The 18388-nt window shown below is 39.8% G+C and overlaps 1 protein-coding gene across 2 annotated transcripts in view; it reads right to left on the reverse strand.

Moving 5' to 3' along the window:
- LOC116903730 (broad substrate specificity ATP-binding cassette transporter ABCG2) overlaps nucleotides 1-18039 on the reverse strand; it is a 56232-nt gene extending 38193 nt beyond the window's left edge. Inside the window, exon 1 of one of the 2 annotated variants that reach the window (XM_032906411.1) lies at nucleotides 17931-18039. The gene's annotated coding sequence lies outside the window, so the exon portion shown is untranslated. Of the gene's footprint in view, nucleotides 1-14592; nucleotides 14678-17930 lie in introns of those variants that run through there. The other variant, XM_032906412.1, reaches the window with a different exon arrangement.
- Between the last annotated feature and the right edge of the window lie 349 nt (nucleotides 18040-18388).

Genomic DNA, 18388 nt, shown 5'->3' on the forward strand with positions numbered 1-18388 from the left:
GAAGGATGGGTGACTTTTCATCTTGTCTAGCTTTAAAGCTTATGATAAAACCTAAATTCAGCTACATGATTGAGCGTAGAGTTTGTACACTGTTATTAGCACATGGGCTTAGCTTAGTGTCCAGTACAGGAGGGTTCACTGATTGCCAGACTTTATACCTCTGGTTATTCTGCCCCTTCGAGAAGACAAACTCCCAAACTGCCTCCAGGGACAAAATAATGATGGGGAAATATATTTAAATTCTAGAATAACTTAAAGTGTGAAAACTATTAACTAACATCAAATGAGTAATTAAACCATTCTGGACTTTAAAAACTGAGAATTAAATTTACAGATCAAATTTATAATGCTTCAAAGGTACACTATAACAAAAAGCTCCTCACAAATCTGACTAGTCTGAGACCTTAAGGTTGCCTGAGCCTATGAATAGGCTTAACATGCTACATTCAATAACCTTAGTTTCCAGTTTAAAAGACATCCTCAATGAAGAACGTTCTGTCTATTTCTCACGAGTTTTGTTTCACATGTGTGAAATTTCTATGTGCAGACATGAGAAAGCACTCAGGGGCAGGGCTACTTCACTGCTGTCCACTCCTTTCTAGAATTTTGGTTCCTACAAAAATTATACAGGATGTATCTAGGAATAAATTTCTAAGACTATGAACAGTATCATCATCAAGGAAAGAGAACCTGCAGATTTAAGGAGAACTTCATTAGAAGTGGAAATAATCCCTCATGCATGTAACTGAGACCTGGGAAGGGAAGGGTAGGGAGGGGAAACAGAGTAGGATCAATATTTTTAAAAATGTTGGGCAGTATTTTCCCAAACAGATTAGAGTCTCAAGTCTCAGAATGAAGTTCCATAAACAACAAGCAGGATAGACACAGAGGAGTCCAAATGTGCACCTGGCAAAAAAGCACACATTCCTGAATAGTGTTTTTATATCCCAAACACAACATTTACTACTATTCATTTTTTTTAAATAGAGTAGTAAATGGTAGTAAGTAGCCAAAGTTTATTCTGAAGCATTTGAAAAATGACACGAGTGATATAAACTTTACTGCTATACTCTATTTTGTCAAATCTCTCCACATCTTCAGAAACCAAGATACGTCAATGCAAACACACCAATCAAGTCTCCTACTACTAACCCCACTGTGTCCAGCCATGGTAGCTACTTTCTATCCTCCCAAAACAGTGTTAGAATCAAGAACAAATCACTTGACTTAAATTGGTCATTGGCTCAAGACAAAAATGATTTTTTTTTTTGTAAAACAATCACTAATAAAAGGCTATAACTGGACCCAAAGGCTAAAGAACCAAGGAAAGATCGCCCGTGCCAGCGACTGTGATCTGGAACTGATAAACCGGAAGCGACGTCAGATGCGCGTGCAGTGGTTGGTTGTCTTCCCAGTAGCTGAGCTGAGGCCGCGTCCTCCAGCTGAGCAGCCACTTCATTCCTAAGTAGAGTTCTCCAGCCTCGCCCACAGCTTAGTGCCTTCTTGACTCAAGAGTTACAAGGCAGACGATTACACAGGCCTAATCCAGGAATTCTCCTTAGCAGGAATGAAGAAGACTCAGAAGGGAAAGAGAACGGTAACACATTCTGAGCTCCCATATGGAAAAAAAAAGCACATTACCCTACGAAATAAAAAGTTCATTAAGGATTAAAAGCACAAAGGTAGAATGAAACCTTGATACCACATTAGATGATTCACAAAAGTGCCCATCACCCTCACATTCACAGGAACCTTTCCCGGGAGGCTGCCTTCCCGTACTGCTCATTACACTGTCCCCCTTTTTGTTTTTAACAAAAGGAAATAAACTCAGAGCATATGCAGACTTCCCTGTGACAAAAATTTAACATCCTACCTTGCTGTTTTCTGGCTTCTAGAGGACTGCTAATCAAATGGAGTCATTTTCTGAATGCCAAGCCTTTGGTAAATACTGTGAATCCTCGGGTTAAAACAAACTTCCAAAGAGCTTCCCTACCCATCTGCATCCAGCTTCCTCAGTTATCTCTCAATCATCCATGCTTCCTAATCGGAGAGCAGAACTTGCTTTATATTTGATGAAAAGTACACACACGTAGGGCGATACACAGGTCAATTCTGTCCTCAGACAGACAGGCCTGCCCGTGTGCTAACTACAGTACGTGCAAGAAGCCACAGGTCAGAGTACAGAGCTGAACACTTGCCTTTTTTTTCCTTCTACAAACAATTCTCAAATACGGATAGCTAATCTCTGCTTCACAACCACAGAGCCACTGGTTAAGTGGCTAAACGACTTACTGACATTAATGAAAAGATAATAGTACTGACAAGAAGCTAGAGGCTTCAACTCACAAATGGAAAAACACATAAACCATGGTTTACACCTTCAAAAATGATTCCTTACACTTAAAATGCCTTCTGTTGTTAAGTGTTTTTCATGCATCCACCAGGAGACACATCCACCTTAAAGCATGAGATACCGAAAACACTCTAAGACTGCTTAGTAATTAGGTCTGTAAATTAGTCCGCTGACACGGTTCTAGGCCTTCCCATCATGGTAGCCATCATCTGAGGACAAGACAGATAGGGAGAGGACCTCCCTGCCTCCATAATGGAAGGTATATGCCTGGTTAGCTTTATGTCAACTTAACACAAGCTAGAGTGATTTTTGGAGGAGGGAATCTCAATTGAAAATAAAAATCCCAGGCCAGAAATGTCTGTGGGCTAACCAGTGGGACATTTACTTTCTTGATTGATGATAAGCAGGAGCCCAGCTCACTGTGGATGGTGCTATCCCTGGGTAGGTGGTCTTGAGTTATTAAAAGAAAGAAAACTGAGCAAGCCAGGAGGAACTACACTCCTCCACCGATGCTGTTTCAGTTCCTGCCTCCAGGTTCCTACCCTGGATTCCCTCAGCGATGCATTTATAAGCTGTAAAGTAAAATTAATCTCAAAGTTGCTTTTGGTCATGGGATTTTATCACAGCAATAGAAACCCTAACTGTGGTTTTCAAAGAGCACTCTGACTGTTGCATGGTCAATGTTGGGTGAATCTGAGGAATTAGGTGCAGAAGGGCCAGTTAGTGTAGAAAAGTAGGGCAGGCTTGCTTGCAAAGGAGGCACGTATTACAGACAGGACCTCGGGTTCTAGAACCACAAACAAACTTTTGTTAAACCCAACTAAGCATGAACAAGATTCTCCTAGATGACCAATTGCCTTGCCCTCTTTGGGTCTTCCTTTGACAAAAATGTATTTCCCTTGAGTTTTCCTTTTTTCTTTTAAGATTTTAAAACACTTTATATGTCATTCTGTGAGTCTGTGTGTGTATGTCATTTGTGTGCAGGTGGCCAAAGAGGCAAGAGGGTGGCACTGGAGCTGATGAAAATAGAGTTAAATGTGGTTGCAAGTTGATCAAAATGGATACCAGGAATCAAACTTAGTTCTTTCCTGGACCGTGAAGATGCTTCAGTGGGTAAACACACTCGCCACCAAGCTCGACAAGCTGAGGTCAATCCCATTCCCTGATGGTCAAAGGAAAGAATCAACTACTACAAGTCAACTACAAGTTGTCCCCTGACCTCCACAGGTGTATTGTGTTTCACTCACTCACACACACACACACACACACACACACACACACACACACACACACACACACACACACACAGAGAGAGAGAGAGAGAGAGAGAAGTAAATATACACAGACAAAATAAAATAAATAATTGCAAAAACAGGCAAATATATTTAAAAAAAATGATAACTGGGTATGGTTCTGTGAGTAAAGTGCTTACTGTTAAATCATAAAGACCAGAGTTCAATCCCCACCAGCTATGTAAACATGCCAGGGATGCCTATAATCTCAGCAGTAGAGAGCTGGGGGCAGGAGGACCCCCAGGGAATCCAAGCCAGATAGTCTGGCCATATCAACAAACTCCATGTTCTATGAAAGGACTTTGTCTCCAAACATAGGAGTGATTGAGCAAGACCCGACATCAACTTTCGGCTTTCACACCTATGCCTGCTTGTGTGTAGGTATACGAACAAAAATGGATACAAACAAAAGACCAGATGAGCAAGAGAAAAAGGTTTATTAGTTGTGCATATCTTCTTCTGTATATAAGTTTCAGCCCTGGAACTAAATCAAGGGGGGAGGGGAGGGGGTGTCACACAACCTTTTGCAACAATAAAAGGTATGTGAATAAATGACCAAAAAATAAACTCAGATTTAAAATCAAACTCAGGTTTTTTTCCTGGCACAGCTCACCCATGTCTGATCAGATAACATGTGCCCTAGGCACCTAGGCATTACATATACCACCATACAAGAGCAATAAATGCTGCCTGAATACCTTGGCTTAGGTTTGACTACTCTGTGTTATGAACTAGGGAAAAACATTACAATTTTACTGTACATTTTCTACTCTTAAAGAAACATAAAGGTGAGCTGAACTAGAGAGATGGCTCACAAGTTAAGAGCACTTGTTGCTCTTCCAGCAGACCCGGGTTTGATTCCCAGCACTCACAGGGAAGTTCACAAACTATCTATAACTCCAGTTCTGGGGGATCTAACAGTCTTCCAGTATCCTGAGGCAACAAATACACAACTGCAGTGCAAAAACACTTATTCACATAAAATAAAAGTCAACAAATTAAAGGAGGAGGAGTAGGAAGTGGGCAGGGGGAGATGGAGAAGGAGGAGAAAGAGAAGCAGAATGGTTTTGTTACAGAAAACAAAGCCATGATATTTTCCTATTACTCTTCATAAGTATGTAAAGAAAAGAATATATCTTCTGTTAAATATGTCTACTGTTTATATATTGTGTTAAAATGTTTGATTTTTAAAATGCTAGTTAAGGTGCTGACTTGATCTTCATTTAACAAAATCATTACATTGACGTTGGCTCAGGATGTGCTGAGTTTCTGAAACAGCCACGGACATGCACCTGCTATTTTGTATGCATCTATGTGAAGTAGTATTCCCAGCACTAAGAGTTTACAAAATCAAAATACTGATCATCTCAGGTGACGATAACAAGTACATTCATCCCATTGCATGTGCAAATTTGCTTTTGTCTTTAATAAATGATAAATCCTACATATATCAAAGACGCATTCTAAAGTAGATGTATCTGTTTGTAACAGCACCAGTATCAAAGGGAACTCATTTCCCTGCATTTTGACACTGTGTCTTTTCTTGATACTGGCCATTCTGCCTGGGGTAAAATGAAATCTGACAGTACTATTACCTTGCATTTCCCCATTGCTAAGGATGTTGACTACTCAGTCATTTTACTTTTTTCTTTTGGAAACTCTCTCACCCATAATCTATTTTTAATTGGGTTGCTTGATTCTTTGTTTTTGGAGTCCTTTACATATTCTGGATTTCAATTATTTGTCAGACGTATAATTGAGGATTCTACTTCACTCAACTGACTTGCTTTTCTGGCTGAACAAAAGCTTTTTCAGTTTTATAGGGTCCTATTTGTCAATTGTTGGCCTTAATTCTTGAGACAATGGAATCTTATTCAGAAGACTTTTCCCACACCTGCACCTGAGAGAGTAATGCCTTTGTTTCTTCTAGGTGTTTCAGCATTTCATAGTTCACATTAAGGTCTTTAATGTCGAGTCCTATTTGTCAACTGTTGGCCTGAATTCCTGAGCAAATGGAATCTTATTCAGAAAGTCCTTTCCTACACCTCTATCTTAGAGAGTACTGCCTGTCTTTCAGGCTTCACGGTAAAGTGTTTGATCCACTTAAGAGTTGATTTCTGTGGATGGTAATAGATATTAGCTTACTTTCATTCTTCTACATGTAGCCAACCTATTTTCCAACACCATTTGTTGAAGAAACTGTCTTTTTCGCAGTATGTACTGTTTGTATCTCTAAGACCTAAGGTTCAGGGATCATTCCAAATGATGGCATGGATGGACTGTAAGAACCAGAGAACATCTGCTGTGAGACAGTGTCTTTGGCGGCAAGCTGAACTCATGAAATATCAACAATAGGGTGGCCCAAACAACACCCACCAGTGTAGACGGGGAAAATATAACAGGGACGAATCCCTAGATGAAAGGCAGTTAACTGCTGCTGAGAGGGAGAATCAGTTTTTTCCAGAGCCACTGACAGATAGACTGTCCAGTCTTAAGTGATCACCTCTGAACACACATATACAGGAGCAACACTCAATGGATTCAATGGGTTTTGTACACACGTACAAACACACATATATGCATGCATGAATACACAATTAAAAAGATAATCTGAGAGTGAGGTCACACGAGAAGAGTTCAGGGGGAAGGAGAAGCAGAAATGATGTAAATATGGTACTCATGTATAAAATTCTGAAAAAAATCCACCCGATATTAAAAAAGAAAATAGCTTCATTAATGTTTTACTATCAGGAAATGTTGATTTGTGTGCCCATATAACCATATACCCTACCAGGTTATTACACTAAAAAGGTAAAAGAGAGGTAAAAGAGAACTGAGTGGGGAAAGTTTAAGGCTTGATTTACTCTGCATAGAAATTTCACATACACAACAATAATACTCTAAGAGGCACCAATGGTTGAGGGTTTTCTCCCTCCTTAGGTTAAAAGGAAGAGTCTAGGCTTCTGGTCACAAGTTTGGGAAGCTGAGGAGAAGAGAGCTAAGGCAGATGAGGGATGTCTTACCATTAAGTCTTCCCAAAAACCATCTGTAAACAAACACCTACATAAATATAAACTCCCTTTATAAATGCAAACTTACATTACAAAAATAGACATTTATACTCTTTATGTGTGGTTGAAGGGAAAACATTTAAGTTTTATCAATGTCCATGGACTTATAACGAGCTCATAGTAAACCCAAACACCATAAGAGCTATATTTTGGTCTGGTGCTTTCTGGCAGCCTCTACAACAGACCTAGTTTTAATAAATAGATCATATAAATAAGAGTTGTTTCGATTAAACTATCAATGAAATATCAATGAGATGATAATTATTATCAATTAATTTGGGTTTTTTAATTTGGGGTTAAAGTTTTAATACCTTGGTAGCTAGAACAATTACAGAGACTATAGAGGAGAAATGTGTCTTTGGCTACCCATCCTAAATCTTCTCTCTTCTAAGTTATCTTGCCTTCCCTATGACCCCAGTCAAGCTTTCTACCAACTTCATAATCTGTAAACAAGATTTTGGCAGCTCGTTCCTTCCAGTCATATATTCCGACCAACTTACACTGTCTACTAGTCTTAATCAATGAAAAGCATTGGCAGACACTCAGCAGAGATAAAATAGATTGTCAAATGGACTAGAGTTCACAGGAGAGGCCTGGATACACTTGGAGTTAATCCTGAGGCCAGAGCAGGGAAGGCTATAACTGTGAGTGTCCGACACTCAAATTCTTACAAACCCTTATCTGCTTGAAAGTATAGAATACAAAAAGAAGTCTTCCCATAAATATGTTCTAGAGACTTAAAGGGGTGGGGAGTCAGTCCAACTCTAAACACTGTCACAGAATTACCCCATCTTCCATCTACTGTCCTATAAAGATATATTATTACATTTGTGTGCAGTACTGTGGTCATGTGCACATGCACACCCACTCAGGTGGAGGCCAGAGAACAACTTGAAGGAGTCAGTCTCTCCCTCTGCCAATGTCGGGCGTGAGGATTGAACTCAGGTTGTCAAGCACGGGGCAAGGTACATGTGGCTTTATGCACCTAGTCATCATGTAGGCCCAAGACCTAACTACATTAACGTGGTTTGTTTTCTCAGAACTGCTCCTCCCCACCTGCCTATTTTAAGATGAAAATGGTGAGAGTGGAGCATAGGTCTACAATCCTAGCACTCAGCAGGCTTAGGCAGGAGGATCTCAGGATCAAGGCCAGGTTAGGCATGGTAAGACCCTGTCTCAAATAATAAATAAATAGGCCCCAACTCTATCTTTTCCCTTTGACTTACAGTTTTCTCTCAATGTGCAGTTATAATTGATCTGGTTCTTCTCAATTCAGTTCACATGTCTCCAAATATTCAACCTGAGAAGGGAGAAGAGTTTTTCCTCTACTACACTATAGGCAATGACTTTCAGGAACTGAATCCTGATGCTATATCTTAAACTAGGATCAGGAAGCACAAGCTACAGGAACTCACTGGTAAAAGCTCAAAATTAGCAGCAGGGAGCCAACAAATTATATAAAAAATGACAAAAACCTGGCTCCTGATGTGTAAAAAAGTCAACAAACAGAAATCTTTAGTTCATTTTTGTATCGCAGCTAAACACAATAGCATCCGTTTAAAAATTACCTGTGACCCAGACCTGAGAGGGGAAATGGACCCATATCCCTAACCCAGCAGCTGTCTCTTATTGATAAGTGATCACAAATGAAAAATCAGTGATCTCCAACAGAGTCTCACTGGGGAGATAAACCCTTTTAAGGCCAGACCCCATGCCCAGTACTAGATGCCCAACACAAAATGAATTCAGTGGCATTTTTAGAAGTTCTTTGTCTCAGAATGGTTTACCAGGGTTTTTTTTAAAACCTTACAATTCCTTTGTGTATACATTATAGTTTCTGATTTTATGTTTTTAATGGGATTTTTCTGTATGCAGATGTGTGAGTCTATAATGTGTTTATTGATCTTTTTCTTTGGCTCTGGTTCTTCTGTTTTTTTGGTTTTTTGTTGTTGTTGTTGTTGTTGTTGTTGTTGTTTTGTTTTGTTTTGTTTTGTCCTAGTCTGGTTCGTTTTCATATTATCTAATTTTACTTTATTACTATTTATTATTCTTTAGATGCCTGTTTGTATCCTAATGAGAGAGATAATAAAGATTGTGGATTTGGGTAACTGTGTAGGTAGGAGTTGTGTGAGGGGAAATATAATCAGAATATATTGTAGTTTTAAACTTCTATTTCCAATAAGAAAAATTGCCTGTGCTACTTTCTGTTTCCTTTGGAAACCATCAAAAGATAGACTATAAGGGACACCAGACACATTCACCTGAGCATATGTAGCATTTGAAACAGACAATGTGACTGAAAAATTCAGACGTCCTCAATTTTAATTCAATTTCTACATATGATACTGAACAAGATAATACTTCTGGTTTTAGGATATATTTTTATTATTGAATTATTTATAAATAATTTTATAAGGCCATAAGATTTTTCTATATCTTATATCATATAAATTCATTCCTGAGTTTCTAAATAGGACAAAACAGGGCTGATAAAACAGCTCAGTGGGTAACTGCTGCCTGATAACCTAAATTTAGTTCCTAGAACACACATGTTTGAAGGAAAGAACCAACTCCATGTTGTCTTTCAACCTCTCCATGCTCACTGCAACACTCACACATACTCACATGTGTACACACAGAGATGTTTAAAATGTTTAAAATAGTATTATATTTCTTTCAACATTATCAAGTGCTTAAATAAATTTTAAAGTAAACATCAACCAGGTAACTGCTACATGCTTCTAGACGAAAATAACAAACCTGTAACATGAGCGAAGTTGGTAGAGCCTCAAGAAAATACTTCTGTTTTCACAACTGTCTTCTATTTACTAAAGTCAATCTTTTTCCTCACACACAAAAAAAATGAGATGAGTCACAAAGAATAAGACCCGATCTCTAAAGAGAAATCATAAGACTTAATGTTTATTACTGAAGTAAGTTTCATATTATTTTGTTCAGTATTCCAAATATGAATATGAAGGGAGGAAAAGATCAGGTTAAAGAACCATAACCCTTCAAGACAACCTCCAAAATACTCCTTACAAGTATGCGAGGTGGTTAATTATAAATACAATGATTCGAGTCACAGCATTAACAACCTAGCATAGGTCACAGGGCAAGAGCATTCTAATTCAGTTGTTTACCTTCAGCTACCTCTTAGGTCTCTGTACATGCAAGACTCCCACTCCCACGTGCATTTCCTTTAGATTCCATTACAAGTCGACAATTCCTAGAAGTCAAGCTCATCACTAAATACACTTACCACCAAGCCACATGCCTTGAGTTCATTCTCCGGAGACAGACATGCATGGACACGTACATACAAACATGCAAAATAAACAATAAATGTTCTAAAGTTTCAATACGAACACAAATTTTACAAGTTGTATTTGTAAAGCTAGGCTTGGTGGCCCACAGGAGTTCAAGGTCAGCCATCAGCTACATGAAGAATCTGAAACCATGGGCTAGATGGGACCTTATCTCCATGAAAACAAGAAAAACAGGCCGTGGCACACATATAATACCAGCATTTGGGAGGTAGGAGGAAGAGGATCAGTAGTTCAAGACCATTCTCTACTAATTAGTTTATAGCCAGCTTGTGTTACAGGAGACACTGTCTCAAAATGACAAAAATTAATTAAAAATATAAGTCATAATTCATGAAAATTGAATCTGACAGAAGGTTGTAGCTATTTAAAAAGGGATCTAACAATGTCTTTTACTCTTGGATCCTTCAGATCTCCTCATATCCTATTCTTAATATCCCTATAAATAAGAGACAATGTGCCACACGTATTAAAGTCACTGCCCATCACAGTAAGGATGAGATTTTAAAGCTTGACTAGAAATATTATAGTGGTCATTACTAAACTACAAATAAAATTTAGAAAGGGAATAAATACAAATGAAGAAACTTCATAAACCATACCATCCAAGAACTCTAACCCTAACCCTGACTGGCATCATGGGAGAATGAGCATCAGTGATCGGCAAGAGGATCACAGAATTTTAGGTCCTGAGAGCCAAAGCAAAAGAGAGTACCAGGCAAATATGAGGCTGAATTTCTCCATGAGAACTTTACAGGAAACTGCAAAGCACAGAGTTTATAATCAAGTCCTTGCTCGTGAGTCTGTGTATAACACATGTCTACTACAGTAAGGTCAATATTCCTGTTCACTTCCAGTTTATAACTAAATAAACGCAATCACAATCAGATGTCAATAAGGGTAAAGAAAAAACCAGAAGTCAATAGCAGCACTGTTTCTCAAAATTACTGGGAGACTTAAAGTAGTAAATGTACTTTATATCATATGTGTGTTCCACAAAAACCATATTAGAACCCATAATTATACTAGGAGAAACCTCTATTTCATGGACACATCATCTCAAATCAATAATGCATTGTGTTTGTGTGTGTGTGTGTGTGTGTGTGTGTGTGTGTGTGTGTGGGTGTGTGTGTGTGTTGGGGGGGGTGTCCCTGCAAGACTCCCAGCTGGCAGGGAAATGATCAGGGTCAGGTTAATAAAACTCAGGTCAGGTCAGCATGAATTTAGCAGGTCCTGGGTCAAAACTTCTTAAGTCTTACCAACCGGTTCATTTCCTTCAGATTTAAACAGGGTAAAGCTTTGGAGGAAAGTTTCAACAGGACAATTATCACAACAAAGCTCAAAATTCCCTTGCAAAGTGCATCTCTTTAGCAAAGCACCTGTGATCTTTTCCATAAGAATGAGTTGTATTAACTGAGGAATAGTGTTCAGGGTAAGGTCCTAGGGAGGAAGAATTCATAATAAGCATAAGATAAGTTCTACAGACTCGGAGGATTGCTCAGGACACTGGGGACTTTCTGTGAAGGCTGGCCTCCATAGAATAGCAAAAGATCACTAGGTTGTTACAGAACATCTGGTCCAGCATGGGGTAAACAGGTGTCATTGTCTTCCTTAGAAGAAAGAGAGGCTGCCTGTTTAATAATTCCTGGTTTCTAGTTGTTTTCTGGAAGCTGTGCCACTGCTAACAGGAACAGCATAAATACTTATTTTAAATTTAACTTAACGTGCCACCATTATAAATTTAACCAAATCAAAGGTTAAAAAACATAGAGGGAGAGTGTCTCAAACTCTGGGCATATTCCATTATGTTCTGCACCGTTTTAAAAAAAAAAAACAAGACCAGGAAATAGAAATATTGCTAAGGGCTTTTATTTTGAGACGGAAGAGGCAAGTTCAAAGACTTGCCCAAAGATAACACCAAAGAGGAAAGGCTTCACAATTGACATATGGACACTTTGAAAATCTCGGCGTCTCTACACAACTTCCTTTCTTTCATATACATTGTTATTAGTCAGTATACATCTTAATGAAGCTACTAAGCTAATAAAGTATTCCTGGTTCCTTACCAGTGCCTAATAAACAGAAGCTAATAATATGTGGAATGTTTATTTTATAATACTTATTAGGTCAATATTTGATTTAAAAACTTCAGCTCCTAAATCTTGCCAAATGTATCTGTACTGTAAAAATAGGAAATCCAAACTATGCTATTAACAACATACAAGAGCAATTCAGCAGATACCTGGTCCCAAAAACAAACTTAGTTTTCAATATCATTCTAAATAAACAGAAGCAGAGTGTCAGGTTTGATATATGGCAATGAGCCGATAAATGTTTGTGAGAATAGAAGAAGGAAATGCTTCAAAAAATGATGGTAGTGATAAGCACATAAAAATAGTATAACATCAAACTTTGTGTCAAAAGCTGGGACAATCTGAGTAGCAAATCAAATATGGATAGCATTGGATTAAGAACCAAATAAACGGAATGAAATTGCTGCGTAAACCAGTACTGACACAAATAGTTAAATAAGGTACAGCTAACTGCTCCTTAGAGGAAAGAAAAAGGATTAGAAGTACAGGAGGGAGACTCCTTTAAAATGCGTCACTAAAACAAGTATAAGGTGCAGCGTGTTCCACAAATGAGGTCCAAAATCACCAAGCAGAAGTTTGAGAGTAACAGGATATACAGAGTTCAAGTGTGTCTCCTAAGACACACCTCATTGACAAAGAGAAAGGGGAAATCCTTCATCCAGTTGATTATGACCCATAAGAACACGTATCAGCCTCTCATACCCTGGTACACTGACAGGATGCGCTTAGACAGGTACTTCATCTTCCTGATATTGCTTCCCTAAAACAGAGTCATGAGAAAGGATCAAACACAAAGGAGATGAACCGTACACATTAATGAACTGATATCTTCTTTAAAGTCAGGATGATGAATAAAACATATGTATGTGTGTGTGTGTGTGTGTGTGTGTGTGTGTACATATATATATATATATGACTAAACTAAATATAGCAATCAACTATAATGTGGCAAATTTAGATGAGTCCTAGATAAAGAAAACGGAAAGACAAAAGTAAGAGAATAGCACGTGCAGTGGCTGGTACACCAGCCCCACACTAACGTTAGACGATCAGCTCTGTCAGTCGTGTGAGCGATGCAAGGTACCATCTACTGCGCTGGACTAGACTGCCATGTTGTGTACTTGCAACTTTTTAATAATGCTTCAAAACTGAGACAAGTAAGAAAATAACATTTTCCAATGTTTATATTGAAAGTATGCTCTTTGATCATGAAGATATTTTAAATTCAAATCCGTGTTAACTCAGTCACAGCTCCATTGTTACAATGTACTATTTTTTAAAATCAATAATATAAAGTGCTTCTTGAAACTCATACATTTATCATTAGCGGAAGCTGAGGTGAAGTCAGTTATGAGCGCCTCCTACAACCCCATGGCTCAGGGCATACCCTGGACCTCTGAGGTAGAGTAAAACCTGGTATCTGTTGCATCTTTTCACATTTAGAATGAAAGAAACAGTGGTAATTGTTTCATTGAAAACTCAAGCCACTTCGATAAACTCTTAGTAAAGTGGTAACCTTCAAGGAGCGTTACTCAGCTTCCACAGGTGGAGCTCTGAAGAAAGACTAAACACACTTTCCTGGGGGAAGGAAGATCTGTATCTATACCTGAAATTCAAGATGCAATATATATATTCAGGGAAATGAAGAAGGAAAAGAAGATCTGTACTGGAATGGATCCGCTGCCTAAGGTAGCTACTTCCTGTGTAAATCCATGCCACACTGCCAAGTAAATTCTATTTGTGGCTTAGATTTGAAGGTGGGGTGAATTAAAACTGCACTACTAGATTTCGCCATGACGAGTTATACAACTAGATTTTAACTAAAAGTAGCCCGTTGCTCTATAGCTTCTCAAGTATACACTTTCCTTGAAGTATTTATCATAGGAGCTATGTTTGTATATAGAAAATACAGTGTTTCTCTTCTACTGCACTCTTACAAAATGAACATGCCTGCAACTGGACTGGAAAGAGGCACATACACCAAGTAACTTTCCAGTAAACACCAGCTTTGGTAGCCAATAATTCAATTATATTCTAACTCTATCTACTTGGCTATCCACTAGGGGTTCAGTCCCATTAGACAGCCCCCTATTTCAGACATCAATCCAAGTAATAGACTGTCTTTGTCACCTGTACTTCTAAATGACTGGTTATAATTCATGTTTCCTACAGTCACTCTTATGCTGAATGAATACAGAGAGGTTCACGGAAGGCGAGGAGACACTCTACAGAGTTAAGGAACATTACTAGCCAAGCATGGTAGTGTGTAACTATAATCCCAGTAGTTGGAAGGCAGAGGAAGGGAGAGAACAGCAATTTCAAGGCCGACCTTGGTCTACATAGCAAGTTCCAGGCCAACAACAGCTACACAGTTAGAACCAGTATTAAAAGCACAAAATAAAACAAAAAGATAGTTGTTATAAATGACATGGATGAATGACAAGAAAAATACCTGTGTCCTCAGCAAGACAGCGTTTAGCTTTTCTCCTGCAGAGCTGAGAGATGGCCTCTTCTCAGACAAGTGAATCTTTCTGTTCAGGTATTACTGAGTAACACGCTTTATAAAGCTGAAACACCAGCCCTCTTCCTCCTTTTTAGAGGCCCATTGGTGGAGCTAAGTCTTAAATCTCTCATCACTAGGTCCTTCTGAGGCCAGGCCCATCCTAAGGCCGCCCAGGAGCTCCACCCTAGGTCACCCCACTGACATAAACTGGGCTGTGAACAAACCAGGCACTCTGGTTGAGGCTGAAGGTGAATTCTTTGATGAGTCTCTGAAAACTAACCCTATCAAGAAAAACAAAAGACACAAAAATCTCAGAAGATACTAAGGATTTGGGAGGCCTCTGACTGAGATGAGGCAAAGATCAAATATATTTTATATTGTGCCACAGGAACATCAGCTCCATGTTACTGAACAGGAGCAAAGGGTCAGAGAGATTACACATCTAAGATAGAGCACAGAGGGCAAAGGTAAGACCAAGGTGTCTTAGATTCCTCTACCACTGTATGTACACATCGGAATAATGGAGAAATCTTATCTCCTCCATTTCCACTCTTCCTACAATTGTATTCTTTCTGCATTCATTAATAATAATTGTTAGAAACAAAATTGTAGTTACTAAGACGCAAGAGATTACAATAAAAAGCCAGCCTAAATTAACTTCTATCCGTGCACCAATTAACTGCCCCTAGAGCTGTGTTATCTAGAGCAGGACCCACCAGCCCTATGTGACTTGAACTGTGGATAGTATGAACTAAGATATGCTGTACATGATATGAGTAAGACATACAGAAGATTTCAATTATTATAAAAATCTATCAATAGTTTCATATTGACTGCAATTTTAAATTATATTTAATACAGTATTTATACACTGTTATTTACAGATAAATATAACATTTTACATTTTACAGTTTCCAAACTATACGCTGTCCTCTTTGTGCCTCACAACTATGACGTTAACTTAGCAAGAGAGGATATGAGCTACTGACCTCCTAGAATTGGGTCCCTAGCACTTTAAATGCTTTTCAGGCCATGACTCCCATTTGTTTAATACATACCTAGTACAAAAGCTCGACCGATTAAATCACTTAGCATTTCCAGTGACAGGACTATATGTTCACAAATGAACCATACAGGAACCCACTCAGGGTTCCCTCAATAAAATATGGACCATGTTAACACATTCTTGTTCCCTGGTCTCAAGAAGAAACTGTCACACGGATGTGAAGTGACTTATCAAATGGTAGAAACAGGACAGTATAGTTTATAGACCCAAGCTCAATCTGCATTTTCTTATCAGCTCATATGTTCTTGCCTCCTTCCTGCATGCCTTTACAGTGAGCTACTCTCAGGACTTGCAGGATATACAGAAAATATGCGTTCATGGACCAGGGAGGTAGCTCAGTTAGTAGAGTGTTTGCAAACATTAAGACCTAAGTTGTTATCTGAGTGCTAGTGAGGCAGCAATGGGCAGGTAGGCGAGTCCCTGGGGTTAGATGATAAGTCACAAAGCCTACTTGGTGAGCTCCAGACTATAGTGTGAGATCCTCTGGAAAAAGAAGGCGATAGAGTGGATGGCCGGAGAAAGGTCACCTGAGCTTGTCCTCTGCCATCTCACAACATAGGTTAGGCAGAGGGGAGAGAAGGGAGTGGATGAAGGGAAAGAATGGGAGGAGAAAGAGGAAGATAAAAAGTAGAGACAGACAGCCTCGGTGAACATAAGTTCAGTAGTCCTTTTCTTCCGGGAACTCTAGATTTCCTTCCCTAGGAACATGTGATTAAACTGCCTATGTGGTATTTGAGTGTGGGCCTGAGAGTGGCTATGAAGCACATTTGCACACTGAAGCCCACTCCTCACAATTATTCCAGGGATATGAAGGTGTGAGTCAAACTAATGGAATGATTCACATAAAGTGAAATGTTTGCTTCTTTTAAAATAACAGTTGTCCCTTACTTCCTATGCCTTCTTTTCTCCAGTATAATCATGATGGGCCAGGAACCAGGCTAATCTCCTGGTTAAGGGCAGTTAGGGTCATAGGGCTTCTGGGAGTCTCCCTCTTTCTTTGAAGAAGAGTCACCTGGAATGCCTTCAGAGGAAATCACAAAACTTAATTCTTTCTGGAAACTCACCCTTTACCCTGCAGGATGACTTGAAGGATTTAGGACAGGTTAGTTACAGGATGCTCCCTGGCCTTAATTTCTAGCCATTTCCCCCAGAATCAATACAAATCCAGACATCGACCTGGCTTCCATAGGGTTTCTGATCTCACCAAGATTGCATTCGCTCTTCCTGAGAAAATGCACATAACTCTGAGGTTAATCATCATTGCAGCAGGAGAAATAATCTTGGTCAACCCATCCACTCATACCTATTTTAAATATCTGGTATATGATTCTCTATAAACACTTCATTTGTCTTTATAAGTAAATGAATTATGAGCTCAAAAATCTCTCAGTGACTTGCCAGCAAATGGGAAATGACCGTAAAGGCAAAGGCAAAAAGAAGCGATAAAAGTAAGACTCAACTATCCACAGAAACCTTTTCAGTATTATTTTAGGAACTACAGTAATAAGCAGGTCAATTTTTAAAGTTAATTATTAAAACTAATAACTTAGTGTGACTGTGCCCTCAAGAATCGTCCTAGTGCTGGAATGGCTGAGACAAGAGAATTGTTTGAGTTCCAGTTCTTAGCCAGCCTAGGAGTCACAGAAAGCCCCCAACCCGGTTGAAAATTAATAAATAAATGAACAAATAAATAGATAAATGAATGAAAGTATAAAACGGAAAAGAGTAATCAGAATGCATTCCATTCAGGCATGCAACTGTCAAAGAACAAACTGTAAGGACAAAGGCAAAAAAAATAAATAAATAACAATAAAAGAATGATTCAACTCTCCACAGAAAGGTTGGCAAGGGAGCCTGGTAATTAACAATACACCTAAAATTGACAAACTTTAGGCCCGGGGGTGGGGTGGGGTGGGGTGTTAAGAACAGGCTGTTCAGTCCCCTTGAAAACTTCTCCACTGTGGTGCTGACTCTCATTCAGCCAGTTTAATCTATCCATCCAAGATCACTTATCCTTTCCAAACACTTGGAGCAAATAGGGTTGGACTTTATCCTCCCGCTATCACCGCACCGCACAAGTTTCTGGAGAAATGACTGAACTGTCAGTCCTTGTTTCCTCCTCACTTTCACAACCCACACCACGCGGTTCCCTCGCCCCCACGCCGCGACCCGTACGGCCCACGCGGCGCCTAGCACACTCCCGGGGCTTCCCGGCACTCCGCTCACCTAGCTGTCCGGGGCGGAGCAGCAGCCGCGCGCCCGGACTCGCACACCGACCTGCACACGCTCGCCCGCCAGGAGCGTCTGACCGCCCCGCACTGGAGCCCGAGCCTCCGCCGCGGTGACGTCAGCTCGCGCCGCCCCGCAGTCTGCGCACAGGAGAAGCCGATCCGGTGAGCAGCTGGACACATGTGGGCGGGGGGATCTTCCTGCGACACAGTGGTGCTGGCTGAGGGCGGAGAGCCTGGGTCTTGACGGAGACCAGGCGCTGCCCTGGGATCAGAGGCCTCGAAAGAGGAGATTCTCAAAGTACCTTCACCCTTGTGAACTTGGGGGAGCCACAAGATACCAAAGATGCAATTTAGGCAAATTGGTATTATAATTGTGGCAGGCTAGACTTTGTGTGGACTCTCCCAGACTTTATGGAGATGGGGTGGTGATAGGGGGAGAGGGGGGCGGAGGGA

This window comes from Rattus rattus, chromosome 6, assembly GCF_011064425.1.
Source record: "Rattus rattus isolate New Zealand chromosome 6, Rrattus_CSIRO_v1, whole genome shotgun sequence".
Taxonomy (NCBI): Eukaryota; Metazoa; Chordata; class Mammalia; order Rodentia; family Muridae; genus Rattus; species Rattus rattus.